This window comes from Polypterus senegalus, chromosome 1, assembly GCF_016835505.1.
Source record: "Polypterus senegalus isolate Bchr_013 chromosome 1, ASM1683550v1, whole genome shotgun sequence".
NCBI lineage: Eukaryota > Metazoa > Chordata > Cladistia > Polypteriformes > Polypteridae > Polypterus > Polypterus senegalus.
This window is the reverse complement of record NC_053154.1, coordinates 74658592-74685903: the sequence shown is the minus strand read 5'-3', so window position 1 is coordinate 74685903 and position 27312 is coordinate 74658592.

Below are 27312 nucleotides of genomic sequence, written 5' to 3'. Positions count from 1 at the left end.
AACAACAGACAGCACAAAGGTTTGGGGTTTTCCGGGCCCCGTATATTGTGGACAATCCACTATTCAAACGGTCAAAATTATATAAACAAAAACAGTTCATATGAGTTACGCCATTCTAGGCGTCGTCGGCCATTTAATAAGGGAGGAGCCGGAAGTGGAGGAATGCTGGGAAGAAGGCGTGAGGGATGATGGGACTGCTGATGTCAGGGAAGATGGCGGAGGAAGGGCGGAAGTGGACGCAGTAAATATGGCGGAGCGTCTTTTGTCCTGGAAAACAAAGGAGAAAGGTTAGTACCCCGCCACTCCCTGCCGGCGAACGTCTTTCGATGCGGCGTAAGGTCCATCCGCAGCCTCCTACTCGTGCATGTGTGACACAACCCCCTTAGCCCGAGACCGTCAGGTCGGGCGGACCAAACCGAGAGGTCGTGGATACGAGAGAGGGCATCGGCGTTGGCCTGAAGGCCGCCGCAGCGATAAGTGACCGTGAACTTATAGGGCTGTAAATCCAGAAACCACCTGGTGATTCGCGGATTCGACTCTTTATGGAGAGACATCCACTGAAGCGCAGCGTGATCAGTCACCAGAGTGAATTCGCGACCCAACAGGTAGTACCGGAGATAAGTCACGGCCCACTTAATGGCCAGGGCTTCCTTCTCCACCGCCGCGTACCGGGTCTCCTGGTCCAGCGGTTTCCGGCTCAGGTACATCACGGGGTGTTCGACACCATCGATGCTTTGGCTCAACATGGCGCCCAGGCCTGTGTCCTAAGCATCGGTCTGAAGGATAAGAGGTAACCCAAAATCAGGGGTCCTTAGTACAGGTGCCGGCGTTAGGGCCTTTTTCAAGTCATTGAATGCGTGTTCCGCCTTGTCGTTCCATACCACATGCAGGGGAGCGCCCTTCTTTGTTAAGTCAGTCAAGGGTGCTGCCCTCTCGGAGAAACGAGGTACGAACCAGCGGTAGTACCCTGTCAGCCCCAAGAAAGCCTGCACCTGTCTCTTGGTACTCGGACGGGGCCATTCCAGGATGTCTTTGACTTTGGAACATTGGGGTCTCACCTGTCCTCGTCCCACAAGGTAGCCTAAATACTTGGCCTCCTTTAAGCCAAAAAAACATTTACGGGAGTTAATGCGGAGGCCGGCTTTAGCCAGTGTCGCGAGGACAGCAGAGACCTGCAGTAGATGCTCCTCCCAGGTGCCGGAATAGATGACGACGTCATCCAGGTAGGTGGCACTATAGGACTGGTGGGGCTTCAACACTCTATCCACCAGACGCTGAAAGGTCGCTGGGGCCCCGTGCAGCCCAAATGGGAGGACCTTGTACTGCCAATGTCCACTAGGGGTGCTAAAGGCCCTTTTTTCTTTTGCCGATGCCGTTAAAGGAATTTGCCAATACCCTTTTGTCATGTCAAGGGTAGTCAAGTATCGGGCCGCACCCAGCTGCTCGAATAGGTCGTCAATGCGGGGCATCGGGTAGGCGTCGAACTTGGAGACCTGGTTTAGACATCTAAAGTAATTGCAGAATCTCCAGGAGCCGTCCGGCTTGGACACGAGGACGATAGGACTGGACCAAGGGCTATGGCTTTCCTCAATGATGTCCATATCCAACATCCGTTGCACCTCCAGTTCCACTTTGGTGCGTTTTGACTCCGGGAGTCTATAAGGCCTCTCCCGGACGATTATCCCGGGGTCCGTGACTATATCATGCGCAATCAGCGAGGTCCGGCCCGGTGACTCGCTCACTACTTTAGGGATGGCGTGGATAGCCTGGGTTATCTCTCGCCGCTGTAAGGGTGTCAGCTCATCCCCGAAGTTAAGGGCAGATGTGCAGGCGAATAGGGAGAGGGATCTACGTGTGTCGGGAGACTCTTCCCTGTCCTTCCAAGGTTTTAATAAGTTGACGTGGTAGATCCTCTCGCTCGGTCGACGATTAGGTTGATTAACTAAATAGTCGACGAGCCCCTTTCTTTCCTTAACCTCATATGGCCCCTGCCAGTGAGCTAGCAGCTTGGAGTGGGAGGTAGGAACGAGTACAATCACTCGATCCCCCGGGCGGAACTCCCGGAGGACGAAGTTGCGGATGTAACACCGGGCCTGCGCTGCCTGTGCACGAGTCACGTGGTCTTTTAGGATAGGCCTGATTTTAGTGAGCCTATCGTGCAGTTGCGCGACATATTCCAATATATTGGAGGAGGGAAGGGCCCAATTCCTGCCATCGGCGCTGACTACCTTGCGGAGCATCTGTTTAAGCGTCTGGTTAAAACGTTCTACCAGCCCGTCTGTTTGGGGGTGGTAGACAGACGTCTTCAGGTGCTTTATCCAGAGTAATTTGGCAACCTCCCTGAACGTATCCGAGGTGAAGGGAGCACTCTGGTCCGTAAGGACTTCTTTGGGGATACCCACTCTTGAAAATAGGTTGACTAATTCCCGTGCGATATTTTTTGTGTTAGCGGAGCGCAGGGGAACCGCCTCTGGGTATCGGGTTGCATAATCTACCATGACCAATATGTACTTATGGCCACGGTTTGAGGGTTCCAGGGGTCCTACTAAGTCGACCCCTATTCGGTCAAATTGAATGTCTATTAAGGGGATAGGGACGAGAGGAGCGCGGTCCCTCCTAGGAATCTGGGGAATCTGACACTCCAGACAGGATTGACAGAAACGCCGGACCTCCTCGTTGATCCCGGGCCAGTAAAAGCGGAGCTTGATTCTCTCCAATGTCTTCTCGGCCCCAAGGTGGGCACCTAGGAGGTGAGCGTGAGCTAGTTCACATACCTCCCGCCAGAAGGTACGCGGCACTAGCAGCAACTTCCGCACCTCACCCTCGTGGGTTGCTACCCGATACAACAGATCATTCTCTAGCACAAAGAAGGGCTCGCGTGGCATGGAACCGTCAGCTTATGAGCTGCCCTTGAAGAACAATCGCATTCCGGGCAAACCGCAGGGAATCGTCATTCCACTGCTCCCTTTTAAATGAGGCAGGGGTGGACCGAAATTGATGGTCCAAATTGCTCAGGGTGTCTTGTGGGCGGTTTTGCGGAAGTGTTCCCTGGCTTGTCCCTTCCCTGGCTGATACTTCCGGGTCAGAGTCCGTCGCCTGAGAAACGTCCCCCGACGTGCCTGCGCCATTATGGCTTGCCTCTGAGCATGGCGTGGAGACCGCGGGAAGGGTGCCTTGTCCCCTCATAGCCAGACCTAGGGAGGTCCCGGGAGCGGTGTTCATCTTACCGCAATTAGTTTGCGACCAGTCTTGTCCCAAGATCACTGGATAGGGGGGTTCGGGCAACACCGCGACCATCATATTGGATACCTGCCCCTTCCATGTGACATAACACCGGGAGGAACGGTAAGACTTGGTCTCCCCATGCACACACGTGACTTGTAAATGCTGCGAAAGCCACTGTCGCTGTAATACATAACGGCGAGCGACAATGGTAATGTTGCTGCCGGAGTCAAACAAAGCCACCACCGAGTGCCCATTTAATAACACCACTCCTGTGTTTGGAGTTGCCAGCGGGTGTGACGGAGTACAGTACCTTTCCGTGGAGGCCCAAGTGCAGTCCATTGGCTCCGAGGTGGTGTTGAGGGGACAAGTCGGCAGTAGGTGACCGGTCTCCCCACACTTGTAACAGCGCGGAGAGGCCGGCTTCTCTTTGGCTTTCGGCGGTGCTTCCACAGCGAGTCGAGAGGGCTCGGGGTGGGCCGCCCGTCCCTGGCGGTTCCCACGCGCTTGCCTTTCCGACCCCCCGGCTTGGTAGACCGCTAGCTGACGCTCCAGGACCTCCAGGAGTCCTGACATGTCTTTATAGGGGTGTCGCCGGACCTGCTGGGCGAGGGAGCTAGGCAGGGCGTTTACCAGGCCCTCACAGGCTCCACAACCTTCCTGGCTTGGGGACCCTCGGGCCGTAGCCACCGCCCCATCTTCCCCCAGAAGTCGAAGGCCTGCGCTCGGCCCGGCTTCTCTGGGTCAAATTGCCAGCTTCGCCATTCGACCACCTGCTGGCCCGGCGTAATGCCATAGCGTGCCAGGATCTCCTGTTTCAGGAGGTCGTAACTCGCGGCCTCCTCCTCGGGGAGATCGTAATAGGCGCGCTGCGCGGGTCCCTTCAGGTAGGGCGCCAGAATGGACGCCCACTCGGACCGCTGCCACTCATTCCGGGTGGCTGTCTGATCAGAAATGCCCAGGTAGGACTCAATGTCGTCGGCCTCGGTCATAGGTACCAGGGGCGGAGGCGTTAGACGAGGCGGATCGGATCTTACCTTCCGAGCTTCTGCCAGCTGGGCCTTCGTTTGCAACAACTCCATGGTGGTAGCGGCTTGCGCTTGCTGCAGGGCGAGGATTTGGGCGTTCATCCCTTGGAGTACTGTGTTGAGGTCTTGTCCTTCCGCCATTTCCCTCGGACTAGTATCCTGTCGACTACGCCAATGTTAAAGACTCAACAACAGACAGCACAAAGGTTTGGGGTTTTCCGGCCCTGTACTGTATATTGTGGACAATCCACTATTCAAACGGTCAAAATTACATAAACAAAAACAGTTCATATGAGCGACGCCATTCTAGGCGTCGTCGGCCATTTTATAAGGGAGGAGCCGGAAGTGGAGGAATGCTGGGAAGGAGGCGTGAGGGATGATGGGACTGCTGACGTCAGGGAAGATGGCGGAGGAAGGGCGGAAGTGGACGCAGTGCGGGAAAGTTCCTATGGTGGAGCGTCTTTTGTCCTGGAAAACAAAGGAGAAAGGTTAGTACCCCGCCACTCCCTGCCGGCGAACGTCTTTCGATGCGGCTTAAGGTCCATCCGCGGCCTCCTACTCGCGCATGCGTGACAACTGTTACTAATAATGTTTATGCAATAATGTTCTAGCACCCGTTATTGTAACGGGCTTAATGTCTAGTATAATAATAAATAGTTTTATTTATGTACTGCCTTTTGTACACCCAAGGATACTTTAGAATTCAATAAACATATTATCAAAACAATAGAAATCACATACAAGAAACTGAATAATACTCACTGAAATGTGTTTTTAACAGGAGTTTGAAGTTAATAATAGATTTTTCCTCGCGAAGGCTGAGAGGAAGAGCATTCCAAATTTTAGGGGCTATCACTCTGAAAGCTCTGCCACCCATAGTTACTAACCTGTATTTAGGTACAGTGAGTAAGTTAGCATCCGATGATCTTAATGTATGAGCAAGAGTGTAAGGAAGCAGCAGCTCAGACAGATAATGAAGAGGGGGAAAACCATGAAGGGCTTTAAAGGTGAGAAGAATAATTTTATATTTGATTCTTGAACAAACTGGTAACCAATGTAACTCATAGAGGACAGGAGTGATGTGAGCAGATATTTTAGTGTTTGTAAGTAAACGAGTAGGAGAATTTTGAACATACTGTAATCTATTGATATACTTATTCAGTAGACCATAAAACAATACATTGCAATAGTCCAGACGGGTACTGATGAAAGCATGAATGAGTGTTTCAGTATCCTTCACACTGAGGAAAGAATGCAGATGAGCGATGTTACGGAAATGAAAAAAGCTGTCTGTACTATTGAGCTAATGTGTGGTTGAAAAGTAAGAAGCTGATCAAAGATGACACCCAGATTACTGACTGATGCTGAGGGCTCAACCAGGATCCCATTGACGTCAATTTTTAGCTCACAAAGAGTAGAGAGGACAGATTTGGTACCAACTAATAAGATTTCTGTTTTTATCAGGATTGAATTGTAAAAAGTTATCTGTCATCCAATCTATTGTTCATGTTGTTTTGTTGTTACTTGTACTCAAGTTTGTCTCTGTAGTGTGCTTTCCCATCACAAAGTTATTGCTGTGATCAGGCTAAAGGTGGCAAAGCAACAGTGTTATATTCCCCTTAATATTAGCATATAACAACTCCAGAGTCATATTACCTCTTGTTGTACAGTCCATAAACTTATAAAAATTGGTGAGTGTGGAGGAAAGTGAAACATGGTTAAAGTCCCCAGATACTGTGATGAAAGCACTGGGATGGTCAGTAGAGGGTTTGCTTATTACAGAGTTTACTGCGTCTGTTGCGATTGCCTCTAATTGTCTGCTGAGAAGGGGATGTAAACTGCCATCGCATGTAAAAACTCTCTTTGCATATAATAAGGTTGTAAGCCTGCCGCAGGCAGCTCAATGTGCGGGTCACATACCTGTGCTTTAATTGTAATGCATTCAGTGTTGCACCATTTTTCATTCACAAAATGGCAAGTCCACCTCCTTTCTTTTTGCTGCTTTCCCTCCTGCTTCTGTCTGGCAACATGATTTTAAATCCATTCAGTGCAACTACAGAGTCCAGTGCTTTAGCCCTAAGCCAAATCTCAATGAAACACGAGACTGCTGAGTTTGCTTTCCCTTTGGTTCCTGATCAGCGTTGAGAGCTCATCCATTTTATTCACCAGTTATCTTACATTTCTATTGACATTCAAAAACAGATAAAGTCTACTTCTGTTATTGCAAAGTTTCTGTCAGTAATAAAAAATAGCTTAGTGGAACCACGCTTTCTAGAAAAGGAAATATTCCATGACAAGTATTATTTTAATTTCAGCATTTGATATGTTATTATTCACCTTAATAAAAGGATAAGAATTGGTATGTGTCTGTCTGTGTGCCCATCCAGTTGCTGTATCTCTGTCATTCCAAAATATGGCACATCACAAGCATTTTTAGTAATAAAATGCATTGCATTTGCCACTCCAAAAGATGGTGCATCACAGACATTAACAATGCTTTTACAAATTCCATACCAAATAGCATATAACAGAGACATATGCCTTGCATGGTGCACTGCAAACAGTAATGCTGAGGTCTGAGTTAATTGTTTAGATTTCAAGCTGTCTTAGATGGGTAGCACAGCTAGTATATATTATATTTCATCTTTTATCTGTTGCAGCTACTCATTGATGTTATGATATATGTCTTTCAAAACTTTAAAGGTAGGTCTCCGTTTTCTAAAATCAGGCCTGCATTCTAATCTATTTACTATATTTTTAAAACTTTGAGCAAATGTCTAAATTATGAATGGGTGAATAAATGCTAATATAGTATTACACTACACATGAAAACACTGTAAGCTGATGCCCTATATCTGCTGCGTAAGCCATCATGAGTGACCCAGTTAGCAGATCCTTACTGAAAACCTTCTCTTTAAAAAATCCTTCCTTTGGATTAATGCATGCTGATACTCTATTGATACTAGTGCATTATATTTGAAATTGATGCACAAGTTTCCTTATCCTAATGTACTCTACTCTAGTTGTGCAGGAGCCAAAATTAGAAAAGCCTCTTCAGCAGCTGTCTGGACTTTGAAGTATGCTTTGGGTTAATGCCAATATCATTTAAGCAATTAATTATCAACTTCTGCAGGAAAAACAAATATTTTTTTACAGAACAAATGTAATTTTGTCATTTTTGATCTACTGTAATGCAAGATTTTACTGAACATACCCTCTTTAATTGCCATTTTGTGGATCAAAAATGAGGATAGTGATCTCTGGTTCTGTAGTGTATTATTAGAAGGACAATGAGGTTTTAAATTTGGCAAAAAAATGAAATGTATTAGGTTCTTAACTGTATTAGTTACTTTTTCATTTTTAGCACTATTGCAAGATTTTCTACATAGGAAGTTACATATAATTGCAAAGCAGGCAATAATGTGTTTTTTGGTAGTGTGCCTATGGAAATATTTATGTAGTGCATCAAATGTGTTCATAGTCAAGTGCTGATCTCCTGACCCTTTAAATGAAAGCACTCAATGCATCCTTCTATGTCTATGCAAATATGATAGGGAGGTTTAAATGTACCCACAATGCATGGAAGTATTCGAAACTGAACTTCTCCGTTTCATTTATTTACATTCCCCAGTGTTTAACCCACTGAAATATTCTGGCATTGGATAATACATTCTCTAGACTTATGAACTTTTTAAAGACAAATGACTTTTATAAACATGCATCAAGATGAATTGCTCACTTCAGAAAATGTCAAAAGAAACAAAATCAGCAGTCATATTTCCCAAAGCAATCCGCACCTCTGAACTGTTAACTAGATATCATTACTGATTATATCCTGATTATGCTTTCTGTTTTCTAACTCATTACCTACTCCTGACCTACCAAACAGTAATGAGAGAGATTTCACTTGTCAACCATAAGACAAAGAGCTTTGGAAAGCAATCACAACCAATGTATGCAAATCAAAAACAATGATTTGAATATTCCATATGATCAAATTAAATAACTTTTTATCTGTAGTAGGCAGAAGAGTACTCATGTCATGTTTATTCATCAGCCCTCCTCACTTATTTCCAGGTTTGTGACGGAACCCTGGTGTTTTTAGACAATGTCATGGAAAAGGCTCCGTTTTTAACAAATTTAATTTACATTCCTCTCTGCTTCTGACACAATTATAACCCAAACCTTATTTGTCTTTCTCAACCAATATAGCAGGTCTCTGATTTTGAGAGCAATCCTCAACAGTATAAATGCTAGTCTTGCCAAAGACAGGGCACATTAAAGACCTGGCTGAGAGTGAAGCATAAAGAACTTCAATAGAGATAGTGGCTAGCACAACTTTAATCTGAAGGTGCATCACTGTATCATAGCTACAGTATATCACTTTTAAATGCCAATTCAGTCAATTTCACAGTTTGGCACCATTTCATTCAAGGAGCCACAGCCTATTCTGGCAAAAATAGACCCTAATCTTCAAGCCGCTTTATCAGTAAGCTAAATTTGAGGCTTGCAAGAATAGCAAGCTAAAGTAAATTCTGAATAGGAAAAATGTGTGCCTGTGTGCTTATTATTCAGTATATCAAAATCCTTGCCCAGCACATTGTAGTAGAAGTCAGAATCTATTTCAATATTATTTGGAGCAAAAGAGGACAAATAAATTGATTTGATTCATCCATCCATCCATCTTCTTCCGCTTATCCGAGGGGCAGCAGCTTGAGCAGAGAGGCCCAGACTTCCCTCTCCCCGACCACTTCTTCTAGCTCTTCCGGGGGAATCCCGAGGCGTTCCCAGGCCAGCTAGGACACATGTCATGGGTCTTCCCCGGTGCCTCCTCCCGGTTGGACGTGCCCGGAACACCTCACCAGAGAGGCGTCCAGGAGGCGTCCTGATCAGATGCCCGAGCCACCTCATGTGACTCCTCTCGATGCGGAGGAGCAGCGGCTCTACTCTGAGCCCCTCCCGGATGACTGAGCTTCTCACCCTATCTTTAAGGGAAAGCCCAGACACCCTGCGGAGGAAACTCATTTCAGCCGCTTGTATTCGCGATCTCGTTCTTTCGGTCACTACCCATAGCTCATGACCATAGGTGAGGGTAGGAAGGTAGATCGACTGGTAAATTGAGAGCTTTGCCTTATGGCTCAGCTCCTTTTTAACCACAACAGACTGATGCAGAGCCCGCATCACTGCGGATGCCGCACCGATCCACCTGTCGATCTCACGCTCCATTCTTCCCTCACTCGTGAACAAGACCCCGAGATACTTGAACTCCTCCACTCGCCTCCAGCCCTAAGAGGGCACTCCACACTTTTCCGGCTGAGGACCATGGTCTTGGATTTGGAGGTGCTGATTCCCATCCCAGCCGCTTCACACTCAGCTGCGAACTGATTCAGAGAGAGCTGAATATCACGGCCCGATTAAACAAACAAGACAATATCATCTGCAAAAGGAAGTGACCCAATCCTGAGTCTACCAAACCCTGAACGCCCTGGCTGCACCTAGAAATTCTGTACATAAAAGTTATGAGCAGAATCGGTGACAAAGAGCAGCCCTGGTGGAGTCCAACTCTCACTGGAAATAGGTTTGACTTACTGCCGGCAATGCGGACCAAGTTTTGACACCGGTTGTACAGGGACCAAACAGCCGTTATCAGGGCTGATTTGATTTATTTCATATGGAAAGATATATATATATATATATATATATATATATATATATATATATATATATATATATATATATATATATATATATATATATATAAAAAAAAATTGTACACATACATACACACACCTACACACATTTATATACTGTAATGTGGCCTGTAAGGGTCATATCAACACTCTAAACCACATCTACAACTATAAACACACATCCTGGGTTCATATTCAGTGCTTTTATTTACAGTAATGTGTACCTTTTACAGGCTTTCTTCCCTCAGTATTGTAGCAGCTCCCATGCAACACAGTATAGCCCGAGAAAACCATCAGTCACTCCCTTTGCTCCTTTCATTTTCCACCACTTCTCCTGGTTGAGTGTTGTCCATATTCTTTCCTGACTCCAACTCTCTGGGTCAAGTGGAGGGCTCTTTCTTAACATCCATCCCAGGAGTACTTCCAGTGCTCAATCCATTGCTTCTAGGTCAGGCAGGCCCACCCAGGTCCTTGTGCTGTCAATATCTAGCAGTTCCCCCTGGCAGCCCCCAAAGAACTCAATAGGCAAGCCCCATGGAACAACCACTCCTATGCTTTCCTGTGAGCATCCATACTGGGACTTGGAAGATGGGATGCTGCCACCTAGTGTATGGAGGAGTGCTTTGCTCATAGCAAGCAGTCATCCACTCTCTTGTCTTTCCCATCTCCCAAGTCCATTCATGGCATTCCTCCAGCCCCAGTATAGCCTGATGAATAAAGTTACAAACAAAAGAAACAAAATACCAGAAAAAGTAAAGATTATTCAATGACAAATTTTCACAATGGCAGCCATTGGGTACTTCAAGTACTTTATTATTGAGTGAATACTGAAATTGTATACTGGTACTATGGAATATACTCTAAATTAATTATATGGATGGCTTCAAGTTCATAAATGTATATCTTAGGTAGATAAACTGCAACATACTTTGATACACAATTGTGTTATGTCTGGGTCAGTGGAGATCGCACAGTTATTAAATAAATAAACAAATAAATAAAGTGCTTCAGCATTGAAGTAGGGGACAGTTGTGTGCTTGGCAGCATAGTGGAGCACCTTTGGAAGTTCTGGAAATTGGCCAATCGTGCATTCAGTTGCAGACACATGCATTTCGGTAGACTGCATCACTTGTCTCCGTAGGCTATAATTATTGGCAGCTCACCTACATCCCTACCAGCATAAAAAGGGGATCCTGAACAAAAGATGAAAGAGCAAGATGGAGGTTAAAAAGGAAACCAAAAGTAAAAGTAATGGAAGGACTGGGAGAAGAGCTAGTATGATGTAGAGTGGAGGAAGGTACTCGAGAAAGTGAGCTCCTGGAGAGGATTGTGTGGCTGGGGCACAAGAGGGGTCTGAAGGTAGCTACTGCTAAGCGATTGAGGAGCAGGCACAACCTACCACTCCAGGAGGGCTTCCATGTAAGGCCAAGGAGTGGCAGCAGGATACAAGGAGCAAGGCTCAGAACAGCACCTTGTGGAAGGCCAAAGGACTAGCAGTGAGGACCAAACCTTAAGTTAAATGGGTTGACTGTGTCTAATGCTCAGATAAACTGTACAGGTGAGCTGAAGGGATGTTATTTGTAGAAAGAAGAAATGTGGCATGGAACTGTTCTTAGAAAGGAAGAATTCTGACAGAAAGATTTTAACCTGAATTACTTAAGGATTATTTATTGATCACATTTTAACCACTATGAACACTGTTTTTATAGATTATTTATTTATTTATCTGAAAAGCACTGCACTCATTTCCATTTTAGGGTTTTGAGCAAATATTTGACCTTTTGTTTTGTTATAAAAGCACTTTGCACGTTTAAACCACCTCATGTTGGTTATGTGTCCTCAATTGCTCAGTTCCTCCTTGGTTATGAGAATCGACAGTTCTGGATGTGAGAGCTGCTAGGGACTGTGGAGCCAATCTGGACCTTCACAGCATTATGCTAAAAATGTGTATTTGTATATTTTTATATTTTATTTATATCTATTCTTCAATATTTGCAGTGCTGTTAGTATTGAAAAATGTTGAGGCTTCTTCCATGCTGTATTCCTTCAAACTACTGGAGAAGAATTTTTATGGATGTTCTCCAATTCTTATATTATATATTCTACAATATAAATATGATCAATGCTTGCTGGAATAGGCTCCAGCTTCCCTGTGAACTTGCTCAAGATGAGGTGGGCTTAGAAAATGACTGGATGGATGGATATTTCTGGATTACTTCTTTTGGGTTGAGGATTTGCCTTGGCACAACATTTTTTCTCTTTTGAACATATACTGTATCTATTTTTGTTCAAAAACTCTCAATTTATAAAGATTTATTGTTTCCCTTTGTTCACAAGTCAGAATTCTAACAGTCTCTCCCAAGTCGGGAATTTTGAGGCATTTGTAATACAGTGTTTTGAACTTTACAAGCAAATTCCCCATTTTTGAGCTTGGGAAGGCCAAAGTCTGAAGGTAGTAGTTAGAAGACTTGCCTCATTGGACGTGAGTCTCATCTGGGCTGTCCAGTGAAGGTCCTGGCCTGCTTTTGAGGCTTTATTTTGGAGACTTAACACCCTTTCATCATGTCTGGAATTACAATTTGTAACAGCAAAATAAACACCATGAAAATGTTTCCAGCTGGATGTGGACAAATTGTGATGATTTTAAACTTAAGCAAATGAATTTATATATTGTAATGAGACACAAGCACACTTCAGAAAGAGTTGGGGCACAGTTATGTTAACTGTGCTTTATGATGGTACAAAAAGCAATTGGTAAATTGATTAATAAGGACAGTCATTTTGTTCAGAAGGGAGCCTCTTTCAGCCTACTTTCAAAATGGTGTTGATGCCGGTTATTACAGTATGTCTACAAACTGAAAGGGGTGTGTTTAGAAGGGCAGAAACCAGAAGCGATGTCAGAGATGGAAAAGCCATCAGTCATCCTTTCTGCAGAGGGAGGAAGAGAAAAGGCATTAGGCAACATCCCCACCCTCTGGTTCGGAATATAACAACTATTAAATGTGCCTTGAGGTTGTCTCTCAGATACACATGTGTGACAATATAAAGCTTTTGGCTTTTTGCTTATTCTGCCTCCTACATGCAACGAAGATTACAACTAATCTTAGCAGCCTGCTTCTCACTTTGTCTGCAAATAAAAGACTGAAAAATCTGGGAAGTCCACAATTGTTAAAGTTAAAAAAGAGCCTAATTAAAATTTGGTATTATTGAATGAAATAAGTGAAGGATTACAACTAAAATTGAAGTAGCGGAATTGTACACTCATGGAGAGTAGTGAGTTTTCTTTATAAAGTGTCATTTGTGAAAGGAAGAATTGAGGTTTCAAGGTAAGTTCCTTGTTTGACTAGTACTACTTACTGATCCAGTTACTGGTGACTTGTTGTATGCTGGTCAGACATGTAGGTAAGAATTTAATTGTATTCTATACAAAATAAATTGAACTAAAAATTGATGTGAGTGACTTTACAGTTACTAGCATAGAAGAAAAAAATCTTTATATAAAGACCTGATGTCTTGTCGATATCCTGATTTGTTTTCATTGTTTCCTAGAAACTTTGAATAGACAGAATGGATGATAACATCTGATCTCTCTGCCATGGTGACTACTTAAAATTAATCAATAAGGCTCTAATTGGTGCTTGGAATTAATTTATTTTGTTCCAACTGAGCTTTGTTTATCCCCTGACCTTAGAACTGCTTTTTACAAATTGTTCCTTGTTATTATTTTTGTTCTATATGAATGTATATGCATAAAAAAGATTTGCTGATTTCACTGTTCTGTCTGATATAAAGCTCAAGAGAATCTAATGGAAAATTACTGTTTCTCCTGTCTAGCTGGTCACTTTGTCTGATTATCTGCTTTGGTGAAACACACTGTTTACAAAAGATTGTTTTTCATTTTGTTCTTCCCCATTGTGCATAATGAATGCCCTACAAAGAAACATTGCAGATGTTCTTGTATTCATTAAGCAAGAGGGAATAACTAAAGTATTTTGTTTCTCATTGCACACATATGTAAATTACTTAAACCTTATAGCACTTCTTCACACATTATAAATTATGCATTTGCCATGACACAGTAGCATTTGGTGGAGCAAAGGTGACTCCCTGTGCATCAAGATCTGAAGACTTGGATGAGTCCTCCTTCTCTTCTTTTTCTGTGAAGTACATTGGCAGTCAGGAATTATTCTGGTTCTAAAAAGAGATTGCAATTATCTTGTTTCTGTAGTTTGTTCTTTCTCAACAAAAAAGATAATTAAGCATTAAGCCAAGTTTATGCTGGCTGACTCATTTCTCAAATATACACATCATTCCATCGACCATCAACCTGACAGCATATATTTGGATTGAGGGTATCTTTGAAAGGATGAACATAAAAATGTTATGTGGCAGACATCCACCCAAGAACTTCAAACTTTTGCATTATGAGCTGGCAATGTTATTTGTTTCTCAGTTTGTCTCATAAAATTTGCTAGAGGGGCAATGTGACAATAGGATTGATACTCACATTCACCATCACTGAAGAAATGAACACATAGTAGGTCAACATATATTTCACAAAAAAAATAATTTGTGAGTTTACATATTTTTTATATGACTGTATTATTGTGGTGATCCTAGACCTCCCTTTGACACTTTTTATTAAATGGGCCTGAACAGAATGCCCCACATCCAAATTATAGCCCTCTTATGTTTACACCCCCTTTAATATCTATAACCTCAGGCAACAAGATAGAGAAACAGACAGGAGAGAAGGTTTATACTTTAATTTATGAATAGATTAACTTAAAGATTTCTAATTGTGCACCAAATTATAAGCAGAGTAAAACAATCGTCGCAAAATAACACCAAAACAATCTGAATAATATGCAGTTCATCTTGCTTGGAGTCTTAAACATTCAAGATGCCTGGCCTCTGGTCTGGCGTGGTCTCTTCTCCAGCATGGCCACTAGATGGAAAGGCAGACAGCATGGCCTCTGTATGGATGGAGTAACAGAGACTCCATGCTTCTCGATTAACCTCAATTTATGTCAATTTTGTGGCTTCTTGACTTACCTTTTGGACCAATGGGACATCATAGTGAATGACACTCCCTGGTTTATTTCTCATGTCCTTTGACCAATTCATTTCTCTTTCAGGCATTATTCAGCCCCCAAAGTCTATTCCTGGCCAGCACAGACCTGCTTACCTTTCATCCTCCGATCTGATCTGTAAGTCCCAAGTATGCCCTGAGCAAGAACTGGTTTATCAAGCATTCTTACTGCCAGGTTAAACAGTATTCATTAAGCATTGCTCTTCATAAATGGAGACCTTTGAGAGACTGGTTCTGGACTATATGAGTCCTCTTGTGGTAGACTACATGGACTTACTGCAGTTCCTATCAGACCAAGATTGAAGTGGAGGGTGCAATTATCTGTCGGCTCATCAAGGCTTATTCTAACCTGGACAAAGCTGGCAGCATTGTCAGGATTATGTTTTTTGATTTCTCCAGTGCCTTCAATACCATGCAGCCATCCCTGTTAAGGAGTACTGTAAACCCAGAGATATGCAGGTTGATGAGCCTATGGTGCCCTGGATAAAGGACTATCTGTCGGACAGACTGCAGTTTGAGACTCAAGGACTATGTTTCTGATATGAATGTGAGCAACAATGGAGCACCACAAGATCAGTCCCGTCTCCTTTTCTTTTTATTCTGTATACCTCAGATTATAAATATAACAGCAGGTCATGTCAATTGCAGAAATTTCCAGATGATTCTGCACTTATGGGGTGTATTGATAAAGGGAATGAGACAGGGTATAGCAGTCAGGTGGAGAACTCTGTTTCTTGGAGCAAAGAGTATTGTCTCCATCAGTAGGAACTGGTTATTAACTTTCGCCGCACCAAAGCACTTCTATGTCTGGTCACTATTCAAGGAGTGGATGTAGAGGTGGTTCACTCCTACAAGTATTTGAGAATCCATATTAATGATGGGTTGGACTGGTCTTGGAACACAGAGGAATTATATAAAAAAGGACAGAGCAGGCTCTTTTTTCTTAGGAGACTGCATTCCTTTAATATGTGTTGTGACACCCTTCACATCTTCTACAACTTTGTGATGGTCAGTGCAACTTCCTACTCTGGGGTTTGTTGAACTCGGAACATCACTTCAAGAGAGGCCCACCGAATCAACAAGCTATTTAAAAACAAGTTCAATTATAGGACACACTCTGGACTTTTTTTTTAATTTTCTTACTTTTTAGGTATTCTGGTGTGTGTTCAGACCAAAGTGTGTGTGTTTATTTATTTATCATTTTATGCATTTAATAATTTAAAGAACTTCTGTAAAAAGCCAAATTTACCTATCTATCTATCTATCTATCTATCTATCTATCTATCTATCTATTCTTTTAAAAATAATTTTAAAAAATCATGGATAAAATGTATTCAATAAAGACAATCTACAAATGATTATCAAGATATATGCTAGATATTATAAATTTTTATACTCCATTAAAATGACCTAACATACAAAATACCATGAAAACAAATAAAACTAAGTACAAAAGATGGAAAAGGTCTTAAACCAACAACTTCTAACAAGACAGTAGATTTTAACCCATTAAGACGCAACATCATCTTATTTAATTATTCTATACAATATTTAACCAATATAGTCAATTTCATATATGTACTTTCTTTAATTAAAAATTCTGACTGGAAATGAATACTGTCACATCACAAGTGATCATTCAGACCCACAGCCAGTAAAGTGTGCTATACAAATGGACAATATGGGACCAACAGTTAAAATTAAGTTTTGTTGAGGCGATTTGGGAGACAAACTGGAGTATCTAGAAGAAAACTCACAAAGATACAAAGACAACATGCAGTCTGCATATGGACAATGACCAGGGGCCTCATGCATAACGCTGTGCGTAGAATTCACACTAAAACATGGCGTATGGACAAAAGCAGAAATGTGTGTATGCGCAAAAAAATCCAGATGCATAAATCTGTGGGAGCGCCAACTTCCACATTCTCCCGCTCCATAAATCCTGGTCAGCATGAAAAGTAACGCACGTGCCTGCTGCCCCACCCCAACTCCCAGAATTACGCCTCTTTAAATATGAAAGTCAATATAAACAGCCCCTTAAGCTCAGCGTTCTGTGAAAAGGCAATGGCAAAAGCACGGGGGAAAACAGAAGAATACCAAGTGGAGGCAAGTAAAAACATACTATTTGTTGGTTTAAACAGTGGTATAAACAACAAAAGGAAGTTGATCGAGTGACATAGAGTGTTGGAGAAACTCGATAGCTCAAGTTCACAAAGTCGCACAGTCAATAAAAAAGAAGTTGTCAGATAGCAAAGTCGCAGTGAAAAGGCAAGTCGTAGCCACCGTCTGAGTGTCATATGAAAGCTTATTAGGGTACAGAGAAAAGAAAGAAAAATAGGGACACAGTGAGAAAAAAGATCGAACTTTAATCTCGAAATTTCCACTTTATTCACGTAATTAATTTTGTCATTAAAGTAGAACATCATAAATTTCATCTTTAAATCATTTAATTTACTAGTTTCTCAAATACCTTCATAACTAAAGTAGCATGTTAAATGCTCTATGTATGTGAATCACTACATTCTTCTTAAACAGGCTTTCTCTTCCTCCGACAGGACACAGAATCCATTACACTTGTGATATTACAGCTTTCTGAATAATTAAAATACTGAGATGGATACTTGATATCATTTTCATGATGATAGGAGCTAAAGCATGTTATTAAACATGGGAACACAGTGGTGCAGTGATAGTGACGAGCTGGTGCACTGTCCAGAGATTGTTCCTGCCTCCCGCAAGATGCTTGCTGTGCGCGACCTTCGATGAAATAATTTTTTGCAGCAGTACTGTCTCTTTCAAATGTACTAACCTCCAATTCCTGTCCTTCCTTTTCTTTCTCCAAGTAACGAATCGCCACACAATCAGCTAAGCCATCTGTAAGCTTTGAACAGGGCACCTGCTCCTTGCTAGTGCTGTGACACCGTGTCCACCCATGTTTAATTATTAACAATATAGATTATTTGAATGATGTTAACATTTTATCTGTATAATGTAATAAACATATTTTGCTGCATTTCATCTTAAAAATGATATTGTCATCATATGTAAATACATGCTTTATAAAGTGACTCAGGTTGTGCAATATTATAACTGTATCGCTGTAAGTTTACAGTGAGGTAATTGTACTAATAAGTACAAACAGTTTTATAAGGAGCACTTGATGGATTGATTGAGTGCATTTATAGTTCTTGGGATGAAACTGTTTCTGAACCGCGATGTCCCTACAGGAAAAACTCTGAAGCATTTGCCGTATGAGAGAAGTTCTAGTGCTGTAGAGCTGTGATTCCACACTCAGATACAGTGGGATAAATACTGTGAGTGATGCATTGAGAGGAACAACGCTAAAGCAGCTATGATATTTGGAATAGTTTGGCCATTCTGTGGACCACTATATTGTTACAGGTTAATTACAATCAGATGCCTTAAACTAATAAACAATATGCGGTTAATTTCAGTGTATTTATAAAGCCGCGTCAGGAAAAGAAATCATAACCACACAAGCATTTACCGGGCGTGAAAATGTGCATGGCTTTACGGTGAGTTTAGTTTTTATACATCGCGATTTGAGCGTGGAAAAGGAAGTACGCAACATTTTTGTATGTACGCACCGTTTATACATCAGGCCCCAGGTGTGCTGTTTACTGAATCTATGAGGTAGCAGCACTAAAAACTGCATCAGTGTTAGTTGCCTCAAAAGCTTGCATATTGTAATCATTTTAGTTACCCAATAAAAGGTGTCATTTTGCTTGACATCTCACTACATCCATAATGGCTAACACGGCACAACACCCAAGTACACCACACAATTACCCTGGAATAACACTGTTAATGCATATACTGTTTATGTACATTTGAAAAACAAAGCAGTAAGCACTTCTGAAATTTAGATAGCCATTCCATCTATCCATCATTTCCATGCACCTGCGTAATTCTTTTTAAGGATGGCAGGAAACCAGTGCCCACATTAAGAGCATTGAGTGCAAGACAGAAACCTGTGCCCAGGATAAGGTGCGAGTCCATAACAAGGCACACTGAAGAACCTGCTCACACAGGGCCAACCAATCTTATAAGTATGTTTTTGGAATGTGGAATGAGAATGTGAATTCCCATAAAATATTTACAGGGAGAGCAAGCAGGCATGACAAACACAGTGAGTGAGTTAATTTTAAACTCCTGAACCTATGTGGCAGTAGTGATAATCACTGTGCTTATGTGCCACCCTAAACCTGGCTGTGTTATCTAGATTAAGGAAGAATTCAGGACTTTTGCTGGGCACAGATTATTTGGTCATTCTCTTCACCCTAATGACTTGTTAGAATTACAACATATATTTAATTACTCTTCAAATCATAAGGTCAATGCCTAAACGTTTTAATATTAGAGAAATAGTTTAATTGTGCAGCACTAAAATCTCTATCAGCTTTGTTATGTTATCAGCAAGAAGCATAATTTTTTTTAAATATCGATATCAAAAAATATAAAAAATAATATGCAACACCACAAAGCACTAATATCATTATGGATGAACCTCTTTAAGTCCAGAATTAGAGTGCCACATTATTCTTCAATTCATACAATACAATACACACACATGAATATAATTTACAGCACACACAAAATATACTATATATGTATGTAAGAACAGTAGCTGGAAGAAGCATAAAGTTACATTTCCCTCAAGATCTGCCACTTCTGTCCATCAAGCACAAAATCAATACAGAGACAACCGGAGTAACCATTTGACCAGCAGAGCCTGAGCTTCTCTCAGCAATTACACTGTTAGCCCACAAGAGGATTCTAGAACTTCATTCTGCTGAAACACTGGATTTACTTTTGTTATTTTGATTTATTTCTTTTGCAGGGATCTCCAGGTTAGAGCTGCAATTTGTCTCCTGTATCTCTTGTTTATATTAACTATATATATATATATATATATATATATATATATATATATATATATATATATATATATATATATATATATATATATATATATATATATATATATATATATATATATATATAAATGACTCAGGGTTGTGAGAAATAAAGGAATGAACTTAGTACTCTTTGTAAAGCTGTTGGTAGCTTGCCCTTAAAAGGGTTGTTGTTTTTTTCTGCAGTTGGACCTTCTGCTTCCTTCATTGGTCACTCATCTGCACCACTCAGATATTCTGTGGCTACAGGTGCTTCATCCCTGTGACTGAATATTCATGCCACCAGAGGTCAGAGACAACCTGTCTTCCACACTTTCTCCCAACCAACCCAAGACCAGAGTCCATACCCAAGGCAATGCACCCAGGTTGATAAACTTTAGCTGCAGGAAGACATGTTCAAAGTGCTTCTCTAACTGCTGTGCCTTTGTCCCCCGACCTCCTTCCAAACTCTCAAGAACTTTTTTTTATGGCCAGCTTCTCTAGGTAGCTCCACTCCTTTTTCCAGTCATCAGCCACCTTTTATTGTTTAAACTGCTCAAGAAAAAAATCTGAAGCTGCACAGTAGTAGATAAGTCACAGTTTTGAAGACTTTACGCCCTTTCTCTCCATGCTGTTCTATAACATCAAAAGCAAATACTGAAATCCACAACAGTACAAAATTAGTAAAAAATTGCAAAGTGATTACCAAAGTTTTATTTTTAAAACACATTTTAGTTGCAATATGGAGAGATGAAAGGCCAGCTCCCACAGTAAACTGGTTTAAAACAGTGAAAACAGTAAATTTTTAGCTTTAGTCTGACAGAAGCTCCACCGTTATAACAGAGAAGTGAATAGACTCTAGCAACCTACTATACTTTATCAGACACCAGCTTCAGAAAATTGAATTCATGAATGAATTTTGGTTTCAGCATTTCTTTCTAGTTTTAATTTTCACATTAACAGCTAAAAAAACATTCCTGTTCAGTAACAGAATTACTTGCAGTCCAAGGACCGGGGCTTGTGCTTTGATGAAAGCCCCAGAGCAGGATCAGCCTGAGACATGCTGAGATGAGAAAAGCTGAAACTGATCAGAATATGAATAACTGCAATCTTGATGGAGGTTTCTACATAAGGTTTTTAAATATTTTCAGATCCATTAAGATGTTCAGTGAGTTTGCTTCTTAACATGATGACTAACTGATTACTGATCTGCAAAGTGTGACAAAATGGCAAATAAACTGCTGTCACATGAGAGTGGGTGACAGTTCTCTCAATTTGTTCTAGCCATTGTTTTCACACTGCACCCACGAAACGAATAAACACCCCATTTAAAAATAGGCCAGCCTATGAATTCCTGAACGTCTTTTCAAATGGTGTGCATAGCCCATTCTCACGCTAACCATGAAGCACGCATGCCAAACAAGAAATTACAAGGATGCAGTTTTCATTATTGGCCTACAGAAGCTGATAAAAAATATTAATCATGATTTAAATTATTTTATTCATCTAATTGTTATGTGGCATGATAGCACAGGGGTTAGCATTACTGCTTAATACATGTGGTATCCTGGGTCATTGTCTTTGTGGAGTTTGCACATTCTCCTCATTTCCCCTGTCACAAAGCTGGACGGGTTAGCGAGCGTGGGTGTGTAGATTGACTGGTCCCGTCTCCAGGACTCTTTTTTCCTGGTGTCCAGCAGGGATAGGCTTCTGCCTGCCATTGCCCTGAGTTGGATTAAGCAGTTTTGTGTATGTTATACTAAAGCTTTCTTATAATGTATACACTATAGATCAGGAAGACATTGTGAAAGCCCAGGGCACATACAGCAGCACAGCAGCCCTATCCCCAACACAGATAGGCAGGACACAGGTTACGCACACAACACCCGGTTTATTTATTGTTCAGCACACAATGCTCACAGAGCAAAGCCCAACATAGTCCCTTCTGTCTCCATTCCTCCTCAGGCTTTGCCCTCTTCGTCCCGACTCTGGCCATTGAGTGGTGGGAAATGGTCCCTTTTTATTGGGCACCCGGAAGGAGTCCAGGTGCCCAACAAACTTCTTCCTGCAGAAGTGCTGCTAAACAGGGCCCTGAAAAAGTTCAGGCGCTCACTGGCGGTGGCCACAGGCCCCAGCGGGGTTGAGCTTCCAAGCTCACCACCTGTGGTCTTGCTGGAAACTAAGGGGGCTGCCCTCTGTCAGTCCGGGGGAGAAAGGGTCTTGAAAATGCTCTCTCCACTGGTCCTTCCATAGTCAGGGCTCCTGCCTTACACCACAACATACAGTACTACATCTTAATTGTATCAAACACCCTCCCCACCAATAATTGACATTAATCCACATTTTATAAATTACATTTTTGAATCCTTTATTGAGAGGAAACATCAGTGTGCAAGCTTCCAGGAAAAGACTTCTGTTGCTTTTATGGCACAAAGCAATAAAGCGACTAAATAAATTACCACAGCTAGGAGACTACAGTATTTTGCTGCATCACCAATTCCCAGATTAACCATAAAGTGGCTTGAAATGCTAAACTCATGTCAAAGTCAAAGTGGGATTTATTGCCTCAACCATCTACAAGTACAGGGTGGTCCAGATCTAATTATGCAGATCCAGATCGTCTGGATGACTTTGATTTATGTGGGGACAATTCCAGTTCAGCGCGAAGACAATTCTTTATGTCGTCAGTTCACAAACTTTTCAATGGTCCTGGATTTTTTGGGTGATTTTCTATGTAATAAACTTAATAAGTTATAGCGTAATGAAAATTGCATAATTAGATCTGGACCACCCTATATGCAGAGTGATGAAATGACAAAGCTCAGGGCTCATGGTGTCCTCATAGTGCAAATAAGACAAGATAGTGTGTACAAATGCACAAAAAACATGACACACACTGTTTAAATAAGCTTAAGTTAAATTCCCGAATTATAAAAAGACACATTAAATGTAAGTTCAACAGATCAGTGGAGTGACCAATCTTTTGACATGTTGGATAAAGTGAATTGGGTGGGGGATCATTGAGGGGGCACATTTTGTTGAGGTTTGACAGCCTGGGGGAAAAGATATCATATAACCTGCAAAATAGGGCTCTAATGCTGCAGTATGTTCTTCCAGATGGCAAAAGCATGAAGAATCTGTGAGAGGGGTATGAAGGGTCCTGCATAGAGATGTTGGAGGCACCCTGATAATATTCTTCACTGACGTCACCATTCTCTGCAGCTTCTTGCAGTCAGGCATGCTTCTCTTTTCGTACCAGACCATAAATGCAGCTTGTCAGTACTGTACACTCATAATGGTGCCTCTGTAAAACATGGTGAGAATGGGAGACAGAAGTCTCTTCTGGGCCTTTTTATTTAAGGAATTGGTAATGTTAGTCCATGTGAAGTTCTCAGTTATTTGCACACCGTGGAAATTGAAACTATTTATGATTTCCACAGCAGAGTTACTGATGCGGAACCACTGCAACACTTAACAAAAGATTTCAGTTGTTGTGTTTGTATTTTATACATCTTTTTCCATATTGGATTGTGATCTGGTGTTTGGGGAGTCCACTATATTAGGCAGATACTACAGAGCTCTTCCCAAAACCATTCCAAGACTTTCTTACACTTGTGGCATAAATAAAAGGCTGCTTAAAAAAGTTGAATTCCAGAGAGATAAACCGCTGACAAGGAAGTATCCTTCTGATTAACAACAATATTGAGAAATTTAAACATTTCTGTACATTTCACAAGGTACTCAATGTGTACCATCACACCATTCCAACAATATGACGTATCTTGAATTTTCTTCATATCTCCGTCTCCAATCAGGGTGAATTCATAAGATCTATTAATCATCAACAGGAAATGATTTCTAAACCTGTCCAAGTGTTTGTTACCAATGCAATACAACAAAATATTTGTAATTTTTGTCCTACAGCAGTGAAACTTGTTTGGGTTGTCGGCTACGTGAAAGAAGCTCGGATCGTGGACAGACACGCAGACTGACAATGTCCAAAAAGCACACTCTTTTATTTTTCCTTTGCAACAGAACACACAGTACACCAACCCTCAATTATGCTCAGTCCTTTTCTTCTCTATTCTTCACTTTCTCCTTCTTTTCTGCCACCTCTACTCCACTCCTCGCAAGCTTCGTCCTCTGCCTCCCTACTCCGGCTCCCACAATGGAGTGAAGCAGCCCCTTTTATGTTGAACTTCTTGCAGCACCTCCTGGTGTGGCAGAAGTGCTGCATGGGCACCTGAAAGCACTCCAGGTGCTTTTGGTTCCTCTTCCTGCAGTACTTCCTAGTCTGGCAGAAGTGCTGCCATCCAGGGCTCCGGGATTGTCCAGGTGCCCCCGGCATTGGCCACAGACCCCCAACAGGGTTGAGTTTCCAAGCTCCATCTGTGGCCCTGATATAATCCAGGAGGGCTGCCCTCTTGTGCCCCGGGGAAGATATTGCCCCTATCCCGGTCCTTCTCTTCTGCAGTGGTCCCTGTGGGGCAAGGTCCCTGGTCATCTGCCACAGCTGCCATACCACATCTTTGAGAGGGATAAATAAGTTGAGCATTCTAATATGGTTCTATTCACATTATTGCTGCATTCATCTTTTAGCTGGTTAGAGCCTGTTACTTAGTCAAATTCTTCGCCTCTTTCATCAACAGATTTGTTTATGGCCACAGGACTGCTGTTGAACGGGTCTTTATTTGGTGGTGGCCAATACTGCTAAATAAGCCTGTGACACTGTTGTGCATGAAAACCACAGCAGAAATTGCTCTTCCTGTTAAACACATGCAAACACAATGCCACTTAAGGTATATCTACAGACTTGCCCTCTTTTTCCCAGAAATTGCATACACCATACACTGGTACCTGCATATTTATTGTAAATAGACACTCCATATTCAGTTTACTTAGTCTTGTACTTTATAACACTGTTTTGTTCCACAAACAGCATCATTTTTAGGTGGCATGTATTTAGCATTCCTGGAAATGTGCCTTAACCATTTTTGTCCATCATAATTCAATAGCGTAATGAAATTCCTGGTGATTTTTTAGCAACAAGGAATTATACAAGAAAAATAATTAAGCAAGAATCAGGTTGTACCTGGCCAGCACTGCCTATCAGTTATGTTTTCTATACACATACACAGCAAAATAATTATTGCCTTGGGATGAATCTATTAAATAAGATTTTCCAAACAAATCTCAGACTAACTTGATATGAACTTTTACTTTCATCATAAATTAAAAAATAAATTAACTTAAATTTCTTCAAAACATATGTATTTGGCTTGTGTTTGCCAAACTACAATACCTTTTGGACTCAAAGGTGCGCTGTTGCTTTACCCCATGGCGCTCACTGTGTTATTTTCTTGTAGAATTAATTTTGAAATTTCTTGAGAGAAATCATTGATATCTTGGATGACATGGGGGTCACTTTAATACAAGACGAATTCTGCTATAAGCTAATCTAATTGATCTTTTATCAAAACCAAAATTCTGATTAAGAACTATAGTTAATAGTACCCCTTGATTCTCAATTTTTTTGTAATCTTCCTTATGCAAAAACCAAAACTTTGTTCAAAGTTCTGGTCAAAGATCTTTCAATTGGTTTTTTTTTTAGTTGTCTTAGTGCCAGGATGTCATGTTGCAAGCAGTTTTCTTTGAGCTACATTATTTATATGAAAATGTGCTATATAAATAAATGTTGTTGCTGTTGTTGGTTTAATAATTCAGGCTCTGTGTACACTATCATCTTTGTATCCAAAGCACTTCATCATTCTTTCTCTAATCAAGTCTCTTCTTTTTATTTACAGAACAGATTTCTTGATCCAAATCAGTCAGGCCCTTCCACAGAGAAGGCTCTACTTACTGTTGTCAACACATTACGGCTGGGTAGAGCTACCAACATGTCGCCTGTCCTCATGCTTGTAGATCTCTCATTTGTCTTCAACACAATCAACCATTAGGTCTTACTTTCCACCCTCTCTGACCTTCGTATCACCAAGATTACCTACTCTCAGGTAGTTTGAATCCCATCTCATAGACATATCCCACACAAGAAGTCCTGCAATGGGCTTTTAACAGGCCTTGCCTTTTGACAGCCCATCCCCACCAGAGCCATGACTCTCTAAGAAGACAAGGAAAAACTTCCCAAAAAAACTTTTAGGGAAAAATGGCAGAAACTTTGGGAAAGACAGTTCAAAGAGAGACCCCCTTCTAGATAGGTTGGGCATACAGTGGGTGTCAAAAAGAATGGGGACAAAACAATACAATACACAGAACAGACCACAAGTTACAGAACACAAGGTATCCCAAAGATCATCACTGGGTCCTCTTCTCTTCTCTCCTCTCAATACTCACTGAGCCTTTTCATCCTGTCCCATGGTTTTGCATATCAGTGCTATGTCGATGATACAGTACTAAGCTGTACATATTTTCCCCTCTAGAGGATCACACATTATCAGCTTTAGTTTTTGCATGTCTCACTGATATTGCAACCTGGATAAAGGAGCACCATCTTCAGCTCAACCTGGCAAAGACAGACCGCCTGCTTATCAGAGCTCATCAGTCTATTCAGCATCCCATCTCTGTTCAGCTCAGTTAACTATTGCTAGCACCCACCAAGTGAGTATGCAACCCTGGGGTGGTGAATAATGACCATTTTGCAACTACAATGATGATGGTGAATGATGACATTTTGCAACTACTTTGCAGATACATTGTATACAAGATCTGCAATATCAGACTGTATCGTATTGAGTGTGCAGCACAATACCTTTTCCAGGCTTTGGTCTTGTTGTGCTTTGACAAATTGCAACTTTTTGCTGGCAAAGGTACCAGCATGTGTTACCAAGCTGCAGGATGATTTAAAATGCAGAGCCGTATCTTGGGTTCAACCAGCTAAGGTGGGCACCTGTATAACACCTAGCTGGTGGAACAAACTGCCCACTTCAGTCAGAATTACTGACTCCATTAATGTTTTTATGAAGCCTTTGAAGACTCTCCTGTTTGCTGAATTTCTGTCTACCTGATAGTGGTTTTGATAGGTCCTTGTAACCTTGGAATTTTGCATGTAATTTGTTCTGAGCTCTTCACTTGTAATGATCAATACAGCAACCTAGTCCGTAACACTTGTTCCCAGACTGATGTTTACTCAATTATGCTGATCTCTTTCATAAATCACTTTAAATAAAAGTACAAATAAATATAAGTGTAAATCTGTTATAGTGGTGGCATGGCTCTTTATGTCACTATAGACCTACATGGTTTGAAATGGGTATCTTTGCTGTCAGCAATGATTTGACAATGGTTGTCATGCATGCCTGCCAGAGGTTCACCTTCCAGGCTCACATAAGGTATGTGGTACCACC